The following is a 16,324-nucleotide window of genomic DNA, read 5'->3' as shown; positions in this document are numbered from 1 at the left end:
GGATCTTATTGAAACATATAATATTATTAAGGGATAGGACACGCTAGAGGCAGGAAACGTGTTCCCGATGTTGGGGGAGTTAACCTGCCTGGGCTTGTGGGAAATATGGCCAGCGCGGAGAAGCAGCGCTAGTGTCCCGTCAGTCCAGGCGGGGCTGTAGGTTAACCCAGCGAGACAGGCAGAGTTGAGCTGCATTTAGCGCTGGATTGAGCCTGCGAAGCCTCGCGCGTGTGTGTGAGTGTGCGCATGCGCGCGGGGCTGCCAAAAAATTGTGTCCCCCCTGTCCCCCGGTCCCCTTCATATTTTGATAGCGATTTCCGTGCCTGCTGTTCACAACACATACATCTAATCTGAATGTCCGGTAATGTGGCATCTTGACACCTTTAAATATATTACCAAAAGAACATTTGCTGCATTTATGTCCTTTGGCCATATCTTGTTAGTTGAGATAATGTATTATAATTTTGCTGCATGTCATTGTGGTATATATCATGCCTTGATTGGGGAATATGTTTGTGACTTTATTTGAAGCAGAAATAATATGTGAATGCTTCATTGAGTATAATTCCGACTGGTAACTACGCACTTCGTCCGAGCACATTATCGCACGGGTCATGCAAGCCATCTTAAATGACCACCTAAACTGTCATTTGGCAACCTAAAAAGCTGCCAAGGTTGCCCGGCTGGCAACAGGGAAAAAAAGTTAAGCGAGAGCCCTGGCAAGGCTGCTTTGTAGATGTACTATATCTTGCAGCTATGCCCCGGTGGTGATTTTGCATGCAAGCATGAAAACAGGTGGTAAGTGGATGCTCTGCCAATAAAACAAATCAATTTAAAAACCTGTTTTTATAGCTTGCAAATTTGTTCCTGCTTATTGATCAGCATCATTCAAATTTGCCTGGAGATTCTGTTGCAGACTTCTGTAGATATCACACAAACACCGATTAACACAATGTTTGTGGAGCAACAGATCTTGACTTCAATGGATGTTATTGATGAAGGAAATCCAGAGCGCTCTTGTACATAGTTTGGGGGGGGGGGGGGGGGGGGGGGGGTGGTCATAGGCATTATGTTTTAATGCAATGTAGTTGTAAAAAACATCACATCCAACCCTCCTGCCTCTCTCATCTCCAATATTTAGTGTTGCTACATTTTAATTTGTGTCCTCTATACATTCCTCCTGTCCATGTACTAAAGGGTAAACTTTCCCTGGTTCCTCCACCCTGACCTTCAACAGTAGTGCTCCTCAGGGTTGTATGCTCAGACCCCTGTTTCACTCTCTATATACCCATGAATGTGTGGACAAGTACAATGACAACTCGAGCTTTAAGTTTGCCAATATTACGGTTGTCCACCAAATCAACATCATCAGAACAAGGCATGTGAAATAAATTGGTTGTCTTGTTTCATAGTGTCAGAAAAAACATCCAGCTTCTTAACATCAGCAAGATAAAAAACAGTTGGTTGTTGACCTAAAGATACAGGTGGGGATGAGGAATGGGGATGGGTAGGGGTTGCAGTGGGTGCTGGGGAAGTAGCGAACACAACCACATCCTCATAAAATGAGCTGCTGAAGAGATGGTTGACAACGTCAAGTCCATAGGCATCCATATTGCCAGCAACCTAACCTGGTTCCTTAACAGTGATGCGGTAATTTAGAATGAGCATCAGCACATTTACTTTCTTAAGCATTCGAGTAAATTTAGCATGACCACAAAGATTCTCTCTATAGATGGCCATAGAAGCTATTTTTGCGGGATGCATCTCAGCCTAGTATGGCAACTGCTCTGTTCTTGACTGCCTGAACCTGCAGAGAGTGGTGAACATAGCCCATGCTTCCAGGCTTATCACTGCCTTCCACCCAGTCTATCTTCATGGAGCATTGCATCAGGAAGCTTGGAAGTATCTTCAAAGATGCCTCCCACCCTGGCTATTCACTTTTCTCTTCTATCTTCTGGGAGAAAATACAGATGCATGAAGAAAATACAGGAGCTTGAAGGCCCAGACATCCAGACTTACGACAGCTTCTTCCCCACAGCTATGAGAGAGGTGAACTAATTTCCTCTTTCATTGCACCCTGGCAATAAACTAACATAAAACCTACAAAGTGTCCCACAAGCAACAGATAACTAATTTCACACAAGGTCAAAGAATTTCTAGATTATGAAGTTTGTCAATATATTTCAAAACTTCTCTTCGACCTTCAACAGCAAACAAAAGGTGATGCATCTTTAATTAACACCCGGGATCCTCTCCAGCAACCACCTTATTCCCATCAACTGTCTGGAATGCACATCAGTGTACTTGCCACAAAGTTACTATGCAGTTTCCTTAATGAGCCCTATCAGGCAACTTAAGTGACAATCAATCCTCTAATGCAATGATCTATTAACGATTCTCCGAGTTACCATTCATCACAAGCTCCTAAGAAGAAAGCTTTTTCATAATCAACATCTCATCTTATGATCAATACTATGCACCTCCAGAATTCTTTAATACCCAAAAATTTCAGAGAAAATTATCTTTCCGCCCCTATTCTAAGAGATCAATGCTGCCAGTTGCCACTGGAGGACTCAATGTAGACCAACTAAAGAATGTAGTTATGCCAATCAGTTCCCACTTCAAGGTTATACATGCCCACCAGTCTCATTTGAGACTGTTATTGACCATGAAAGCTACCAAACAGTGAAACAAACACCCATGAAGGATACAGCTACAGTTGGACGAAGACTCTATATTTGTGCTCGGGTCTTGAATATTGCTCCATAGCTACCTAATCAGGTTTACAGGAAGCTACAAGGTCAAAACAGGGACAAACATGATGATGTGGTCATTACTACAGTGCTGTTTCCTGTTGTGTGGAACGTGCTGTTATGCAGGCAGCAGTGCAGACAGTGATTATATTTTGTTTCAAAAAAGATCAGAATGCTTTCCAGGAGCTGGGAGTTGAAGATGCTAAACAAATACACCATAGTAGTCATGATTTGGAGTGCACACCCCACAGAACATAATATTTTAAACTTATGGCAGAGGTGCATGCACTTTGGTGACAAGTATGCTAAGATTTTGAGTATGTGTGAAAAGCCACACAGAGTATATGCCAAAAGATATACTTGCCTTACAGTCTGCACAGCGTGGATTTGTTAGACCAATTTCTGGAATGAGGGCAAGTTGAGTAAGGCCTGCATTCATTGAAATTCGGAAAGATGAGAGGAGACTTAATTGAAGCATAAACGATACTGAAAGTGATGGGATAGATGATGATGCCATTTCCCTCAAGTCGATTGTTGATTGAGAGGGCATTGCCTCAACTATTTCTCATCTTAATGTAGGCATTTTGGACTTTTCTTCTTGGTGCTCAATCATGAGTATATACAACGTTGAGATCAATAGATGTTTGGACACAATGTGTGCTGATTGGGCTGCAAACAGAACCTTATTCAAGAGCAAAATCATTTTCTTTCCAAATTTGATTCAAAGAAAGGGTCACTCCAAAAAAGGCATTCCCCATACCTAATAAATGGTAAGCATGACCAGAGATCTTGACGTTGACATTATAAAGAAAATATGTGATAGAAAACCATTTCTTTTTCCTACAATAGTGGCTGCAAATGTATGCAATTGTCTGAGACATCCTGAGGTCACAGAGAATACCATAAGAATGGAAACCGTTTTGTTTCAGTAGAAAAAGAATTTAAGAACCATTTAGATCAATGGCTTTGGGTCAATGAACAGTGAGGAGGGGAAATAAAAAAAATTGGTCAAATAGACTGAACTTGAGAAAGCTTCCTACAATTGAGAAAGAAAGCTTTACTCCACTCTGTATAGCAAACGGGTTTGTGCTAAATCTATTTACCTACAATACATTAGCTATTTGAAGCATTCCAAAATCTCTATCAATTTCGCAAGCAGTTTAAGAATTATGACATTGTCAGAATGTGGAGACCACAGTCAGGTTTAACACTTTCCCAGGGTATTAATTTTGGTCCAACAGGAGAATGCAACAAATAGACCGTAGTAAACACCTTTGTGTTCAAGTGTAACTTTGAATTGGTGCAGCTTGATGCATTATAAATGGTTCATACTTGAATGACAATAGTGAAAATGGCAAATTATGTCATCTGCCCAGTACAGGCAGTCAGGATGAATGACATGTAGTTGGCACCACAAAAAAAGTTTTAAAGTTCCTGACATGATAGCTGATCAGGAAAGCAATAAAAATGGAATGAAGAAAAAACATAAAATTCAGAGATTATGGGACACCGCAACCAAACTCAAGTGGGACAACAGTGGGATTTGAGGATCAGCTCTAGAATTCAAGAACAGAAGAAGAGCGTTGGTGAAAATGACAGAGCGTGGGTTGGAACACAGACAAAGGTGTTTTATACAAGGAGTTTGTGAACCAGACAAGGAGGAAAGATGCGTATGGATGAAAGCTTGGGTGCTAATAAAAAAAGTTAAGATTATCACAATGCTTTAACTCTAATGTAATGGTTAATATTAAATTTGCTCCACCCAAGCTGAATATTGCAGTTGCTGCTGCGTGACATTTGGAATGGAAAAAGAGCTTCAGAAAATCAAAAAGCAGATATCATCTCTCATACCATGATGTAGTACATTCAAGGAGATATTTCAAGTACTTGTGTGCCATTTTCAAGAACAGCAACTAACATACAGTAATGCCAGGATGCATCCACAGAAAACAAAAAACAAAGTTTCCTTAAGAGTATTTAAAATCAAGATTTCTTTTTGGATATCTGTGCATTGCTTATTTGTTCATTCAGGACCCATTTTTAACCAATCCTGCAGCTGCTCCAAATTAGCCAGCCAGTCTAGTCTAACTCAAGTGCATTAACTTCACTTCTGCAGTCACATCCATTAGCATTAGAAACATAGAAAATAGGTGCAGGAGTAGGCCATTCGGCCCTTCGAGCCTGCACCGCCATTCAATATGATCATGGCTGATCATCCAACTCAGTACCCTGTACCTGCCTTCTCTCCTTACCCCCTGATCCCTTTAGCCACAAGGGCCACATCTAACTCCCTTTTAAATATAGCCAGTGAACTGGCCTCAACTACCTTCTGTGGCACAGAATTCCACAGATTCACCACTCTCTGTGTGAAAAATGTTTTTCTCATCTCGGTCCTAAAATACTTCCCCCTTATCCTTAAACTGTGACCCCGTGTTCTGGACTTCCCCAACATCAGGAACAATCTTCCTGCATCTAACCTGTCCAACCCCTTAAGAATTTTGTACGTTTCTACAAGATCCCCCCTCAATCTTCTAAATTCTAGCGAGTACAAGCCGAGTCTATCCAGTCTTTCTTCATACGAAATTCCTGCCATCCCAGGAATCAGTCTGGTGAACCTTCTCTGTACTCCCTCTATGGCAATTTAGAAGGGTGTGAGGGGATCTTATTGAAACATATAAGATTATTAAGGGATAGAACGTGTTCCCGATGTTGGGGGAGTCCAGAACCAGGGGCCACAGTCTAAGAAGAAGTGGTAGGCCATTTAGAACAGAGATGAGGAAATATTTTTTCACCAGGTCTCGTTGCATCTCCCCTTTTCCTAATCGGCCACCATTCAGATAATAGTCTATTTTCCTGTTCTTGCCACCAAAGTGGATAACCTCATATTTATCCACATTATACTGCATCTGCCATGCATTTGCCCACTCACCCAACCTAACCAAGTCAACTTGCAGCCTCTTAGCATCCTCCTCACAGCTAACACTGCCCCCCAGCTTCGTGTCATCCGCAAACTTGGAGATGTTGCATTCAATTCCCTCGTCCAAATCATTAATATATATTGTAAATAGCTGGGGTCCCAGCACTGAGCCTTGCGGTACCCCACTAGTCACTGCCTGCCATTCTGAAAAGGACCAGTTTACTCCTACTCTTTGCTTCCTGTCTGCCAGCCAGTTCTCTATCCACATCAATACTGAACCCCCAATATCGTGTGCTTTATGTTTGCATATTAATCTCTTATGTGGGACCTTGTCGAAAGCCTTCTGAAAGTCCAGATATAATACATCCACTGGTTCTCCCTTACCCACTCTACTAGTTACATCCTCGGAAAATTCTATAAGATTCGTCAGACATGATTTACCTTTCATAAATCCATGCTGACTTTTGTCCAATGATTTCACCACTTTCCAAATGTGCTGCTATCCCATCTTTAATAACTGACTCTAGCATTTTCCCCACTACCGATGTTAGACTAACTGGTCTGTAATTCCCCGTTTTCTCTCCCTCTCTTTTTAAAATGTGGGATTACATTAGCTACCCTCCAATCCTCAGGAACTACTCCAGAATCTAAAGAGTTTTGAAAAATTATCACTAATGCATCCACTATTTCTGGGGCTACTTCCTTAAGTACTCTGGGATGCAACCTATGTGGCCCTGGGGATTTATCGGCCTTAATCCAATTTACCTATCACCACTTCCTGACTAACCTGAATTTCACTCAGTTCCTCCATCTCATTTGACCCCCGGTCCCCTGCTATTTCCGGCAGATTTTTTATGTCTTCCTTAGTGAAGACAGAACCAAAGTAGTTATTCAATTGGTCTGCCATGTCCTTGTTAGAGTTGCTACTGGAACAAATTTTATTTTTTGTAAGATCTTTGTTACCATCTGAAAAACCTTAATTAGAACAAATTGAGCTCATTGAAATTGGGTCCCAAAGTCAACGATCAGGGTACAAATCCCTCCGACAATGCAATGCATTTCCAAGCTGCCTCTTGTAAAAGTTATTTTATTTTATTTATAAAAGTATCTTAACAATCTGGATTACCACTTTCATTTCATTTTGGTCTTCCTCAGTTTATGGAATTTTACAAATAGGAGGTGCATGTCAAAAGACATTTTAATAAATTGACTAAGAATTATTTTTATGTAAACACAAGCAACATTACAAGTTTCTTTGTAATAAATAGCAGATAAAATAATCTAAAATTCTAATATCTATAGCGATTTGTTGAAATTGGATCCTTGAATTATTCCCTGTATCAAGTCAATGTGCTGACAGATGAAAAGTCGTCAGTTTTATTCGTCATGTGCACATAAAGTGCAGTGAAATTAATTTGCCAGCAGCGGTACAATAAAAAAAAAAAAAGAACATACAATACACAATAAAAATTTAACACAAACATCCACCACAGCATTCATCACTGTGGTGGAAGGCACAAAATTTGGTTAGCCCTCTCTATTTTCCCCCGTGGTTGGGACCACAAACCTCCGCAGTCGCCACTGCAGGCGTCCAGATGTGCAGACAAGGTAAGTCCAGGTAAGTCCTGAATCGGTGCCTCCCCACCGGAGATCACGGCTTCAAGATGGTGTAGGCCGCAGGCCGGCGGTCGAAGATCTAAAGTCCCCGCCGCACCGCAGCCAGAAGCACCGCAGACCGCAGGGCCGGCAGTCGGAGCTCCTCTCCAGGGATTCCCGGTGAGGGATCCCGCTCCGGATGGTAAGCCCCTGCCGTGCCCGTGGTTAGAAGTAGGCCGTGGGCCGGCGGTCGGAGCTCTTCTCCTCTGGGGTCCCCAACGAGGGATCCCAGGCTCCGGACGCCACGCCAGCCAGAAGCACCACAGTCCACGACCTCTGGATGATGTAGGCCGTGGGCCGGTGGTCGGAGCTCCTCTCCAGGGATCCCTGGTGAGGGATCCCGCTCCGGATGGTAAGCCCCCGCCGTGCCCGTGGTTAGAAGTAGGCCGTGGGCCAGCGGTCGGAGCTCTTCTCCTCCGAGGTCCCCAACGAGGGATCCCAGGCTCCGGACGCTGCGCCAGCTGGAGCTCTGCAGTCCGCGGCTTCAGGCTACCGCGGGCCAGCGAATGGAGTGCTCCCCTCCGACGACCCCCCACGAGGGCTCGCCCGCTCCGCGACGAAAGAGTCCTCGCTGCGCCCGCTGCTGAAGCCCCGGGCGCATCTCTGTAAAAGGCCACACCGATCCTCTATGTTAGGCAACGAGGGAGACAACATGGAAAAAGTTGCCTCTCAGAAGAGGAGGTGACCAAAGCAGTTTCCCCCTTACCCCCCACACAAGGCACACAGAGAAACATTAAAAACACACATTGAGACACACTGAAAAAACAAAAAAGTAGAAAAAACTAACACGCTGCTGGCAGGGCAGCTGGCCTGCTGAGAGAAGGGATGCCAAATTAATAGTTTAGATGAATCGTTACAAGGCAAGAACAAATAACACTAATAAGAAGAAAATGCTGGATACTTTGATCTGAAACATTGACTATTTCTCTTCCCACAGATGTAGTCCGATCTGCTGATTATTTCCTGTACTTTGTGTTTTTATCTTAAATTTCCAGTATTCACATTTTTGACCTACCAAAAAATAACACTAATCTGGCTCAACCAGAAAACTAAACATTGCATCAAGAATGTGTCATGTTTTCACATATGTAACACAACAGGCTTCCATGGGGAGTAATGATAGTTTCTAAGGTGATCCATCATTTTATTGGCATCTCTGAACCTTATGAAATTGGGAAATGTGTTGGTGTGTTTCAACTCATTGTTTCGGCCAAGTGGATTGTAAGTGGTTGACCACCTTTAGATGTAATTAAAGATGACTCTAATCATTGTGTAATTATTGATCAATGATTACCTTAATGTCTAATTATGATTCCACCACATGACCACAATGACTTATAAAACATCAGAAATGTTGGGTTTGTGTATCAAGTTGGCAATATTGCAACATATATCTATAACCCAAGAAAAATATCACACAAGTTTGAAGAGATGGACATAAGCCACTTCCCTCTGAATGGGTCTCACTGAGTGTTCCCTGCACAAGTTACTGAACAAAACTATTAGCAATCGCACAATGTTTTGATTCCCCATCACCACATTTACTTAACATAGATACTGGCAAGATCCAAATCTAATACCTAATCTGTGCCAAATGTGTAGATCACACCCAAATGAACAAATGCAGCAATAGATTTAGCCTCAGCATTTCAACTTGTTTCCCAGATATACTTAACTTTTTGTTGTTGTTTATTATGGGTTTTGCAGAGTACAATGTTTACATATCTGTTGTGCTGCTGCAAGTAAGAATATCATTGTTCTGTTTCGGGCCATATAACAATAAAACGTCTGAGGCTTGCCACTCCTGACGTTAATAGGAAAGGATAGAATTAGGTTTCCCCTGCAACTTCACCGAAATCCAACAATTTACCAACTCTCACTATCCCAATTGACAAGATCCCAATGCACAGGGATCCCCGATAGAGTTAACATCGTCGTATGGTGTAAAGAAGAGGGTTAGAGAAAGAAAGAGAACTTAAACTGTGCAAAATAGATTATTTCCAGTGGTTGCATGAAATAGCTTCTCAATTCTTAGAAAAGAGAACTTTTTAAACTGGAACATACGATATACATAGATTGTTCCACACAACTATGCAACACTCTGCAAGTTTAATTAGCAGTACAGTAGAGCACCAAAAATCCAGCACACTTGGGACTTGATGTTGCAAGATTACAATTGGATGTTATTCCTATCAATACAACACATTTTTATCATGCTCAACTGCATAATTGTTCACAGACCATTATGCGGCTATTAAGGAAATCTTGTTGATATTCAGTGTCCCAATATTTTGTAGTGCAAAAGGGCCAGAAGCACGTAATTAAGCACAGGAAGCCATTCATATTGTGACTGTTCTTCCCTCCACCATATATTCCCTTTTCAAATATATATTCAATTCTATTTTAAAAGCTAATTCCACCCATGTTTCACACCGATAACGCAACTTGTGGTTGCAACAGCGATTAGCAGCAACGGGTATGTTTAGGTCCCCCATCAAGTAATTCCTCACTACTCTGGATAGAGAATCGGAATGAAACATCTGCAAAGGCACTGTCATGGTAACATAGGGGTAAACATTACTTCACATAAGTTGACACGTCGTTTTATTGGGCTAGGAACCACCGCCAATCACCCACTGATAAAACAGACATTTCCCATTTAAAGTTCAAACTTACATTTACAACGTCGCAACTAAGAGAAGGGATATGACAGTCCGGGGATGTGCCAGGGAAGTTGAAGCTGGTCATTTTTGAAGGTACATGATAAACACAAAAATACACAGTATACCACACCATCCATAAATAATGGAGGGGAGAGTACCTTACCTCAAAATTATAGGCGTATAAACACTAATGGAGAAAACGAAGCATGTGAATGCAAAGAAAGATGATTATACAGACACTTTTTAGTAGGTTAATTAGCCACGAGCTAACCGCAACACCCTGTACCTGTCCAAAAGTAATGCTTGGGAAGGAATTGCAGATGCTGGTTTACACCGTAGACACAAAAAGCTGGAGTAACTCAGCGGGTCGGGCAGCATCTCTGGAGAACATGAATTAAGAACTAAATGAATAAAGGTCAAAACCGAAACGTCACCTTTTCTTTTTCTCCAGAGATGCTGCCCGACCCACTGAGTTACTCCAACTTTTCGTGCTTATCAAAAGTAATTACTTATCAAAAGTAATTCCGTCAAACTGGATAATGAACGCAATTTTAAAAGTAACAAAACAATTCCCACCAAATGTATGCCAGCGATCCAAGTTTCTGCCTTTTAGCTCCGTTCTTTTAATCCCATTTGCACGAAAAGCGGCATCCAACACAACTGAAGGTAAGACGTCCCTTTAAGAGACAAGGTGCAGCGTCTCCACGTCAAAATTAGCCATCGGATTCTACTCGCGACTGTGCTCCACGTCCCATAGGTTGCTCCGGGTAAACATATAACGCTTCAGCGGGCAGTCAGAGCATCGGGCTTCCTCGCTCTCCGAGGCGGCACGGGAGGAATTGGGGTGGGAAAGAGAGAGAGAAACTTCCGCTGTCTCACACTGCGATTCAAAAACTTGGGGGGGGGCAAGACAGCTTTTGCGGGCGGCAGGCGAGGCTCCCCTCTCCCGTGCAAGTCCGGCGTTGGTTGTGGGGGCGGCGGCCGGGCAGGAGCGCGCCTCCCCTCCCGGGTCAGCGCGCGCCCCCGTTGCCTATCAAACTCCCTGGCGGTCTTTCCCAATGGATGCAAGTCTCTACCTCTCCCTCCGCTCCTCGGTTTACTCTGGTCGTCGTATCCCACTGCACGATACTGCTCCCCCGCTCGTGTTCGCAACTCTGGACCCTTGCCCTGACTACTCTCTCTGATGATGATGATGATGACTTGGCGCTCCCAAGCTTTGTGAAATTTGCAAACTGAAGCGCGGCGAAAACGTCAATTTATCCCCCCATCGCACCCCCTGGTCTTCCAAAACACTTCGTTCGGCTCCACTGTTACTTCAACAGCTAGTTTCCTTATTAGGAATAGAGCTCCAAAGAGCCGCCCGTGCAGGCATCGAGTGACATCCCTCCGAGGAGACGGTAGTATCTGTCCTTAAAGGAACGCGGGAACAATTGAGAGTACAATAATTAGCAATGTTACAAAATTTTGAGAGTTTAAAAATCAAGACTGCCATTTATCCCATCAGATAAAGCATAAAAAGAAGTTTAATTTGACACCTAGTTCACTTTCATATCTTCAGTATTAAAAAAGTTATGGCCATTTTCATACTCGGAAATTAGCATATTGTTCCCTATTGCTTTTCCATTGACTTAACTCAAAAGCAGTGATCAAGGACAGACAAAAGCCCATAACTTTCTTAAAAATTAAGAGAACTGAATGAAATTTTCAGTTATTATAGATTGAAGCATTCTGAAACAAATATGAAACAATCTTACTTGGATGACCTGAAATTAAAGCATATAATTATTTAGTTACCTAATTGTAGCTAATTACAAAATTCAATTACTAGATCTAAACATCTATCAATCTCTTAAGAAAAGGTTAACATTTTTAAATAGCCTAAGTGTCCAAATAACATTCACACAAGAATTCACAATATAACATGATTTTAAAATCTCATTGTCATGAATTTATAGGCCAAATGGAAGGAATTTAGTGTTTAATTCCCGTAACTTAATGGCCATTTTAATCATTTTGCAAGTAGGATTTTGTGGAATGTGATCGTTTGGAACGTTGCGGTTGCAGTGAATTTAAACCCCATATCGGCAGGAAAAATACTGCTGGTTCGTATGGATCCTAAGTCACCTTTTCGCAATGTAAAATTTTGATTAAAGGCATCCTAAGAAGCACGTTTATATGTAAAATAAACGGCTTTCCTTTACCTGCCATACATGAAATCCGTCCCCGTTGTCGGTGTGACAATGTAGACAATGTAAGAATCAAAGAGAGGTCATGGATGTGCCTGACAGAGAATAAGTTGCAGGGGGTGGGGAAATAAGAAGAGTAGAAGGTTCAAGTTTCTACTGCTTTGTTACAATGAAAAGTTTGTCAGAAGCCCATTCATGTTTGTACTGCAACCAAACTCACAAAACAGATCTTACTGCATGTGGCTGGAACAACATTTAAAAATTAAGTTTTATGTTTGCAAATCATTGATTGGGCCTTCAGATGGTAGTATTTGAAATATACTATTTATTAGTATACTATACTACTATACTATATAGTATCTCCTATTACGGAGAGGCGGCTTTTCTAAAAAATAAAATAAATAAATAAACATTTTTAAAAAAGGAGAAAATGAAAGGAAAGGGCTGTACCACGAGAGAGAAACTCATCAAGGCCATAATTCAACTGTGATATCGAGATGAAAAATCCTGGGAAACTGTCAGAATCTGGTTGATACCATGCCAAATTGTGTCAAAGACATGATAAAGAACTGTTGTGGACATATAATGCACCAAAGACATAATGGTGCAATGGTAGTGAATGGAAGCTAGCCATGTGACATGTACATTTACTTATTATATCCAAATGTATGCTTCATTCAATTAAATGGTACAAGGATGTGTAGCAAATTGGGTGCTCAGAAAGGTCCAGTGTATTGGCGGACTCCAATAGCTGACAAGTCACACAAACACTCCATGTTTTGCAGAATCCAATCAAAGGTGATAAAATAACAGAGTTTTCTTCCAGCCCACTCTATGAATGTTAAGAAAAGACAATTTGGTTCAATTGAGTGACTTTCAAAGAAAGAGTAAATGATCTGGTAATTTACTGTCTATTTTCAGTCCTTGTTGTGCACAAATTGACAGTTTATTCCTACATTATAAATAATTACACTTCAAAAGCAAATTGACTGATGTGTTTTGAGGTCATGAACAGTGCTAAATGAATTATCGTTTCCTTTCTTTTGAGCTAATTGGCAATGGGTAGCTTCTCAATAAATACCCATGAATGGGCTTTGGATACAAAATTGGAAAAATAAATTTTGACATAATTTATAATATAGTTTTAGAAATAACAATTCTTTGTAGATGTCGACAATTTGAAATACAAAACAGGGGCTCTCCGAGTTATGAATGAGATGACTTGCAGAAATCTAACCATAGGCAAATTCTCCCATACATTTCGTAAGCATTTTTGATAAAATGTTTTCTTGCGTTATTCATTAATGACTGTGTACAGTGCATATTCCACTAGTTTACTTAGGGGTGGTGATCGGCTGATTATTCCATGAAATTAAATTAGAACAAGTATACGTAGAGCAATATAATAAGGGTAGCTAAAGTAAATAGGTATTTTTGACAAGTAAAAATCGACAGTTCTCAGGAACCCAGGGATGCCATGTAACTGCAATGCCAATACCTGGTACTGGCACTAGATGGAGTTAAAGTGAAAAGGAAGCATTAATGACCTATTGTATAATAACGTGATATTTATTTGCGCAGTGTAAGTATTAATAAGGTTGATAGTGCTTACAGTTATTAAAAATGATTACTATTAATGAGGCCACCAGAATCTGAATCCATATGTGTATGAATAAAACCAAAAATCTGCAAGAATGATTTGTCCAGCTCTTTCTGAAACTGCACCGAAAAGATAGCATTAAAATACCTGACCAATTTGAAGATTCTCCAAAAAATGCCAAGTTCTGTCCATTGTGGTGCAAGTAAATTTTTCACAATTTGTGTTATTTAAATAATTATATTTCACCCTAGCTAATGGAGGGACCTTTCCAAAGCCTGATAACAGAAGGGAAGAAGCTGTTCCTGAGTTGTTACTGATCCCTATGACATGCCACTATTCGCTGCCTGCCAAATGGTAAAAGACCTGGTTATTCCTATGATCTTTCCTAGTTGATTGCTGCAGACTTCCAGCTGGAGTTGTTTAATAGGGACGTGGTAAAAGAAGTACAAAATCAATCAAGAAGAAATGCATGAAAATTATTGTCCTGTATTTATGACAAATTTTATAGCAGGTGCTGAAAGTATCTTGTGCTTTGTAAGAATATTTAATGTGCTATAAAAGGAATTTTTATGCCATAGGAATATTCTATAAGGTATTATAGACTTTATGCACCACAAGAAGCTATATTCTCTTCTTAAGAATTGAAATGTTATTTTCAGGATCTTAAGCAGCTTTTAAAGAATTTTGCTTTCACATTAATCTTCAACCACTAAATGATAACACACAGGCGGCTGCTTTGTTGTATATGCTGTCATCAACTTGTGAGGATGCCGTTTGGACTTAGAGCAGCTGGAAATGTAAAAGAAGAGTTAGTTCAACCTCCACCAGCAGAGCTTAGAAATGGAAGAAGGGAGGATTCCGAACACACACTGCTGTTCCAGATAATGGCAACCAAGACAAAAATAAGGTTTACTGGAGAGTAATGCTTCTCCCCAGGATACAATGAGAACTGAGAAGTACCCCAAATATTATTCTGACCTCAACCGGTTGTGTTTTATGGATGGCACATCCATCACCTTAGAATGACAAAAAAACGACTTTGTTCTAGGTAATTAGCCTTTCAAGTCAAGACTTATTGCCTCCATCTTAATCTTAAAATATGCCTTTATAGACCAGGTTTAACAGAGCAAAAGGAACAAAGCACCTCACAGGGGCATTGTCAAACAAACTTTGGCACAGGGCTGTAAAAGGAAATTGGCAGGTAGCCAAAATTGGAGGCAAGGAAAAGTGACAACTTACTTTTCTAAAGCACCATTAATATAATAATAATAATAAATTTTATTTATGTGCGCCTTTCAAGAGTCTCAAGGACACCTTACAAAAATTTAGCAGGTAGAGGAAATGCATGTAAGGGGAATGAAATAAATAGTAGAGACATGACTAGTACACAAAGTAAAGACAGAATTCAATACAAAACACAATATGAGGCAATTAATGCACAGATGAAAAGGGAGGAGGACGTGGGGCTAAGGATAGGCAGAGGTGAAGAGATGGGTCTTGAGGCGGGACTGGAAGATGGTGAGGGACACGGAATTGCGGATCAGTTGGGGGAGGGAGTTCCAGAGCCTGGGAGCTGCCCTGGAGAAGGCTCTGTCCCCAAAACTGCGGAGGTTGGACTTGTGGATGGAGAGGAGACCGGCTGATGTGGATCTGAGGGACCGTGAGGGTTGGTAGGGGGAGAGGAGGTCAGTGAGATATGGGGGGGCCAGATGGTGGAGGGCTTTGTAGGTGAGGATCAGGATTTTGTAGTTGATCCGGTGGGAGATGGGAAGCCAGTGAAGTTGTTTGAGGACTGGAGTGATGTGATGCCAGGATTTGGTGTGGGTGATGAGTCGGGTGGCTGCGTTCTGGACCAGTTGGAGTCGGTTGATGTAGGTGGAGCTGATGCCAAGGAGAAGTGAGTTGCAGTAGTCCAATCGGGAGGAGATGAAGGCATGGATGAGTCTTTCAGCAGCGGGAGGTGTGAGAGAGGGTCTGAGTTTGGCGATGTTGCGGAGATGAAAGAAGGAGGTTTTAATGACATGGCGGATGTGAGGCTCAAGGGAGAGGGTGGAATCAAAGATCACCCCAAGGTTGCGGGCCTGGGGAGATGGGGAGACAGTGGTGCCGTCGATGGTGAGAGTGGGGTTATTGATTTTGCTGAGTGTGGCTTTGGAGCCTATGAGGAGGAATTCTGTCTTATCGCTGTTGAGTTTGAGGAAATTATATTGCATCCAGGTTTTTATAGCTGACAAACAGGAGTTGATATGGGAGAGGGGGGGACTGTGGGGGGATTTGGTACCGAGGTAGATCTGGGTGTCATCAGCGTAACAGTGGAAGTCCAGGTTGAAGTGGTGGAGTATCTGACCAAGGGGGAGGATGTAGATGATGAAGAGGAGGGGGCCGAGTACGGAGCCTTGGGGAACGCCTTGAGTGACTGTGGCTGTAGCAGAGGTGTGGTTGTGGAGAGAGATGAAGTGGGATCTGTTGGAAAAGTAGGAACGGAGCCAGCTGAGTGCAGAGCCTTCAATGCCGAGGTCTTTGAGTCTGGTGAGCAGGATGTTATGGTT

At 41.8% G+C, this 16,324-nt stretch overlaps 1 protein-coding gene across 3 annotated transcripts in view; it reads right to left on the bottom strand.

Moving 5' to 3' along the window:
- arhgap6 (Rho GTPase activating protein 6) overlaps positions 1-16,324 on the bottom strand; it is a 487,133-nt gene that overhangs the window by 124,834 nt on the left and 345,975 nt on the right. The window contains exon 1 of one of the 3 annotated variants that reach the window (XM_033032773.1): positions 10,566-11,290. The exons of the other annotated variants lie outside the window; for them this stretch is intronic. The gene's annotated coding sequence lies outside the window, so the exon portion shown is untranslated. Of the gene's footprint in view, positions 1-10,565; positions 11,291-16,324 lie in introns of those variants that run through there. 3 annotated transcript variants of the gene reach the window in all.

The sequence above is a fragment of the Amblyraja radiata genome, chromosome 14, assembly GCF_010909765.2.
Source record: "Amblyraja radiata isolate CabotCenter1 chromosome 14, sAmbRad1.1.pri, whole genome shotgun sequence".
Lineage (NCBI taxonomy): Eukaryota > Metazoa > Chordata > Chondrichthyes > Rajiformes > Rajidae > Amblyraja > Amblyraja radiata.
Note: the sequence above shows the minus strand (reverse complement) of the source record. Positions and strands in the feature narration are given on the sequence as shown.